This window comes from Dreissena polymorpha, chromosome 2 (genome assembly GCF_020536995.1).
Source record: "Dreissena polymorpha isolate Duluth1 chromosome 2, UMN_Dpol_1.0, whole genome shotgun sequence".
Classification (NCBI taxonomy): domain Eukaryota; kingdom Metazoa; phylum Mollusca; class Bivalvia; order Myida; family Dreissenidae; genus Dreissena; species Dreissena polymorpha.
This window is the reverse complement of record NC_068356.1, coordinates 48,904,049-48,910,179: the sequence shown is the minus strand read 5'-3', so window position 1 is coordinate 48,910,179 and position 6,131 is coordinate 48,904,049.

The following is a 6,131-nucleotide window of genomic DNA, read 5'->3' as shown; positions in this document are numbered from 1 at the left end:
TGTTCTGAATTAAACATATTGCTGTTGACTGTGGCCTTCACCTCATACTTGAAGCCATGAGACAGTGAACGCTTTCTGATATTAGATTTTAGTGTGTTTCTGCAGTTGTACATGTTACTAATTGTACTCACTAAGATGTGTAAACATTTAAGAAAAATTATTTAAACATAATTCATTTCATGCTTAAGTTATAAAGCGGTAAACGTCCAATGTGAACACATAAACGCAGTATTTTGACGTTTGACCTAAAAATCTGACCTTGACCTTGACGGTAGCCACATGGTTCTTTCGCGCGACGCAAGTTGCAGTCTGGACTAGTTTTGGGGCTGACTGACAAATCAACGGTTAGAATAGAACGACGAAAAAAGTGATTTAAATATTTTCCTCCCTCCCCCATGGGTATACCATATTTACCACCCCATTGATATATGCCTGATATAACGCTGCCTGATATATTTTTATATATCATGGTCAACAGGAAGTTCATATATCAGTAATGTGTGGAGGATGGTCATATAACTCGGTATAAACTAAAAATTTATAATTTTTCTTTTTAACCTAATGATGAAATATGACATTTTGCAGTGAAAATAACAGCAGTGTAATTAAACAAACTGTTATTTTCACCGGTGAAAATAACAAACTTTCTGAACTACTTTTTCTATGTTTAGATATTTTTAGATATGAAGTTTTACTTGAAGATTTATATATATATATTACTATCACGAGTGAATTTAAAACGATATTCCATCGAATCCAACAAATTTTCTTTTTATTTTATGCTTTTTTTACCGTTTTACATTCAAATCAATTCTTATACAAAGAATATATATCGACCTCATATTAATAGGAATAAGTTACATATGACCTTTGACCACGACATATACATGTAACTATATCATTGAAGTGAGAGATACATGTCTACCTACTGCTGCTTATATTTGTTTGAAATTTTAAACAGTGAAAGCTGTGAAAAGGTATACCATGTTGCAAGCTGGGGAAAGGTATACCATGTTGCAATAGCACTTGAAGAGGGACAATCATCAAAATGATAATGGCAGACAGTCGGACAAAGACAATGCATATAATCCATTGTCGCTACCTTATTTCAAACGGGGCATATCGATGGTTACTACGGTATTGTATTTTTCTAAAATAAATGTTTACATTACAAAGAACTTATATGATGTTTCTGAAATACACGGACCTAGCTGTTAAACATGTTCTGTCAAACATGTATTTTAAAAATTATAAAGCATTGTCCGTGTGAAACTTTTAGAACCAGCATTTAATGATTTTATGTTTATTTTTTGTTCACTTAAAATTGTGTTATAGGAAAAGTTTGCCTACATATAGGGAAATACCGTCCATATGCCCATTTAATGAAGAAAAAGTATAACAAATATTACGTCATGTTTCCCGATGTTGTTTGAAATTGAACATGCTTCAACGGTATCTGATGATACTTGCAAGTTCGAACGTAAACAAACACATTCAAATAAGTGACAGAACGTAGATGTGTTTATATTTTTAAGAGTTGGCTGCAGCAACCTTTCACCGCAATTTGTTAAAACGGTCACGACATGTACTGCTCGCGCAGCAAGCCATTTTTTCTGGTCGTCTCGATCGAATTTTTAACGTCTGCAGTTATCGATTAAAAAGATTACAAAACACTATATTTGGAATTCGTATTTAGCGTCAAAATCGTTTTTGCTAGATCGCGTTTTTTCTCACAAATTAAAAAAACAACAACAAGCGCTATGGTTACAGAAGGACACAAAAATGAGTGCGAGGGGTAACTTTTTTTTATTATTTGTTTTTTTTTCATTTTTAAAAAATAGGTGCGGTAAATCCGACGACCAACAGATCAATTTGGAGTGGCCTTATGTACATTGTAAAAGAGTTTAACCGGAGAATTTCGCTGGTATATTGACGTCATTTTGTGTATTGAAATGTATTGAGGCACGTCACCAGAGAAAGGGTAACTTTTCGGCGAAAGGGAAACAGCTGTTGCTGGTGAAAATATTATTTTTCTATGAACGCGAGTGAAATAACAAATGATCTTACAATGACATGAACAACTAAGCGCTTTTTAGTAAAATCGATTCAAATTCAACAAGACAAACAATTTGATACCAAGATGTAAATTATTAATATATTTTTAACACAAAATGCAATACAAACAGCAAAAAACATGTTTTATGAATATTAAGCGCGCGTGTTCATGACGTCATTATTAACAAGTCAAACGACAAAACAATCTGAACGCTTCGGACAGTGAGCTACACCACACATTCTCTGATGTACGAAGTCGGCCGTCATATTGTAACTACTTTTAAATAAAAGATGGCGGGCCCCATGGTTCAACTCCCACGTAAAGAAGAAAAATTAAAATGTGTTTTTGTAGCTCGTCTGTTTCAAGATTTAATTCTTTAAATCATAATATGTGTAGATCTGTTAATTCCCACAACATAATAACAAACTTGTTAAAATTTTAAGATGCCAGTTTTGACATTTAGTTAATTTTAAATGTACTGTTTCTGTGTTGTGACTTTATAGACAATGTAACAAATTTTAATTAAAAAAATACTGCACGCCTGTATGAGAATGTAAGGCACACTATACAAGATTTCAGACGAACGAAGCGCGGCCTCCTTTCTCCAAGGCAAAAGGTCTCCGACCAGATACAGTTGTCGGTGGAGAAGCTAAAACAACTAAAATTGACAAGTAAGTGTTGTGTATCAAGAGTACTATATATTACACTGTATTTAAAAATGCATAATTTTTGTGTTACTCGTCGGCGTTGGCGGTCATGTTCCCTGTTTGCTTGTCCGGAGGAAAACTTTGTCATCCTGAGTATTATCGACATCAATCTAGGTATGCATATTTCTTGTAATAAAACAATGTTTGTGTATTTTATGCATTTAAATATGTGTGTTTGGGAGAAGGGTATATTCAATTGTCAATTTTAACAGATACATGTATGTGTCGCCTTAAGTTCTTTTTGTTCTTAAACTTGGCCAGTCAGACGTGTCAAAACTTTCAGATTTTGCGAAAACTGTCAGCCTTTCAGTCCCTTTTGTGAAGGACTGACAAAATATGACAGATTGTCAGTCCGACTGACTCTCTAAGAAAATCTGTAGCGAATGTATCTGTTGTTCATAAATATTCCTTTTAAAGTCAAGTACAGATGCATCAATAGAAACATACTACAATATATGATACAATAAAAATTATTCATAACAGTTTAGCAATATAGTATTTTTAAATTTATTTGCTTTTACTTTGTTGGACTGACAATAATTTGTTCGGACCGACAAATAATATAAGTCTTTCAGACCAAATGACTGGCATGTATTTAAAATTGTCGTGAACACTGTAAAAAAAACAATGGTTATAAATGAAACAGATTTATTGTTGACTCCAAATATTTTGTCAGGCGACATATCTGACTCGCAGTGCAAGTTAAAATAGCTGTATGTTTAAAATACAAATGTAAATTAATGTTCTCACTCGAAGTAGATTAGGTTGCATTTAAGAATATCAGCATTTTATTAAATAATATAAAACGATGCAGCTGAATAAGTATCTCGATCTATAGACAATACACAAGCTACAACCTCTATTTTGTATTTTTTAAATTTCACTTTTAAAATTTATTGTCAGACCAAACTTTGTTAAGCAATTGTAGGCGGCTGCGACTTTTATTTATTAGCGCAGACTTTATTCCATTACACCTGTCATATGCCAATCATATTTTAGAAACAAAATTTAATATCATTCATTGAAAATTGTATAAGCTTTAGTGTAGCATATACATGTAACCAAGTTCAAACAAGGACATTATTATGATAATGTCAGTATTCCATTCAAAGAGCATCAGAGCAATCCTAATTTATAATAAAAGACTTATTGGCAGATATATATTCAAAATAATTGTGTTCTATTTCTTACTAGAGACGTTGAAGTTATCACAAAGGGCTTTCATTTTGAAATCAAACAAACTTTGTTGTCAAGATAGCCAGGCATTAAATATTTGGGCAGACAAATAACTGATAATGATTTTCATCCGCTTGTACACATAATCTTCCAACATATATAAATTAATAAACTGTGGACATAGAAAGTTATTCCTCGTTAAGTGTACAAGACTGCATTGTATAATTATAAATTGTGTAGTAGTCTTTATGAAATTAACAGTAGTTTTGTATTTGATGAAGTACATGAACAACATTTGGGCAAATCATCATGATTTTTGCTAATTATTGATGGGCAAATCATCATGGTTTATCCTAATTATTGATGGGCAAATCATCATGGTTTCTGCTAATTATTGACAGATTTACGTTTAATGCTTTACATTTATTTCATATAGATTCTAGAAATATATATCTTACCCAAATCAAAACAGTAGATTTTAAAACATTTAATTTCCAGAACTGTCAGTACACATTAACACGGTGGATATTTTATGCTGTTTATTTTTTTAATAATTTAAATTAACTTCATACATATATTATAAACTTACTGTTTACTGTTTGTGTGGTCTAATCAGAGTACAGAAAATTTGGTATGCTTTAAAATGTGTCATGGGATCAGCGTTATTGTTTATTTTGTAATTCACATGATATTGAAGATGAATATCATTTTATGCTTTTATGTCCATTTTTAGAGGAGATACGCAAAAAATATGTACCAAAGTATTATTACCAACGCCCATCAATGTTTACATTTTTGGAAATGTTGGGCATTGATAACAAAACCAAATTAATTAAAATTTCTCTTTTTATTAAATACGCATTAAATAAAAGAAACTCATTGTTAAATGTTAGTTCATCCTCGTTAAACAAGGACACATACTTTAACATTTTGAATATCACAATATGTATGTATATCACAATAAAATGTAATAAGTTTTATAATAAAGACCAGGTATACCGTATATACAGGTATACCGTAGTTACTGTAAATATATGATTACCGTGACATGAATGTTCTTAATTATGCTTTGTTTGTTTTGTTATATTGACGATGTACATTGTGCAAGTCATAATAAAACACATGTTCTGTTCTGTTCTGTAATTGGTTCGTTGATATCATGCATTTTTAACTAACATTTTGATGATTTTTTTATGAAGCTTATAAACAGAATCATCATTACTCAGCACTGGCGACAAAAGAAGCAGAAAAAAAAATCATTATGAGTAGAGCATGGCTATTCAAAACATTCTGTTGAAGAACTCAAACTGATGCAGAAAACATAATTAAACATCATGAGATTTCTGAAAATTTAACAGTTATTGAGAATCAACTGAACTCAGTTGCAAATATATAGTGTTTTGTTTCCAAATGGATCAAAAACTATGTCGGATAAACATTTGTTAAGTAAGGCTGTTATTAAATTTAGTAAGGCTTGCCCTTTACTTTTTCAGTCAATGTTAATAGCCTTTAGTAAAATTCAAGACCCTGTTTGAAAAATTGCAACACTGGCAACAGTATATGGTATGATAACGATCGACGTTATGGCGGAATTGCCCGAGGGTTCCAAATTGACGACAAAAGTCTTATTCTTTCCCGCTTAAACTGCAGCTATTTAGCGATTTTTTCATTATTTCTTTAAACTCGGGGACGTAGAGGTATGATAAACAGAAAAAGGTTACTGCCTGATCTTTTTGTAATATATCAGGCTCGGCACGAATAAAATAAAGACTCGACAAGCCTCGACGTTATATTATTCTAAGCCTTGCCTGATATATTACAAAAAATTTGGCAGTAATATGTTGTTCTCTATGAATCGAGAAATCAATAAAGAAATTGAGAATTTCATATCCATTTATATAAATAAATATAGTGATTTAGAATCATATCAACAAATAAATTAAGGGAAGAACATTACATCGTGACGTAACAAAATAACCATACGTAATAAAATAGTGTGAACAGTATAGCATATAACTTAAGAGTTGTGTATGCAAACTATGAAGAGTACCTTAGTAACTTAGCACTTTGCAATATTGCTCTGTTTGATTTCCATAAAAGTAACGTATGCATGTTTACTCGAATTTTATTTAAACAAATAAGAATCGCGATTGGTACGCGAAAATTCATGGTAGAATGACAGGACATGTCAG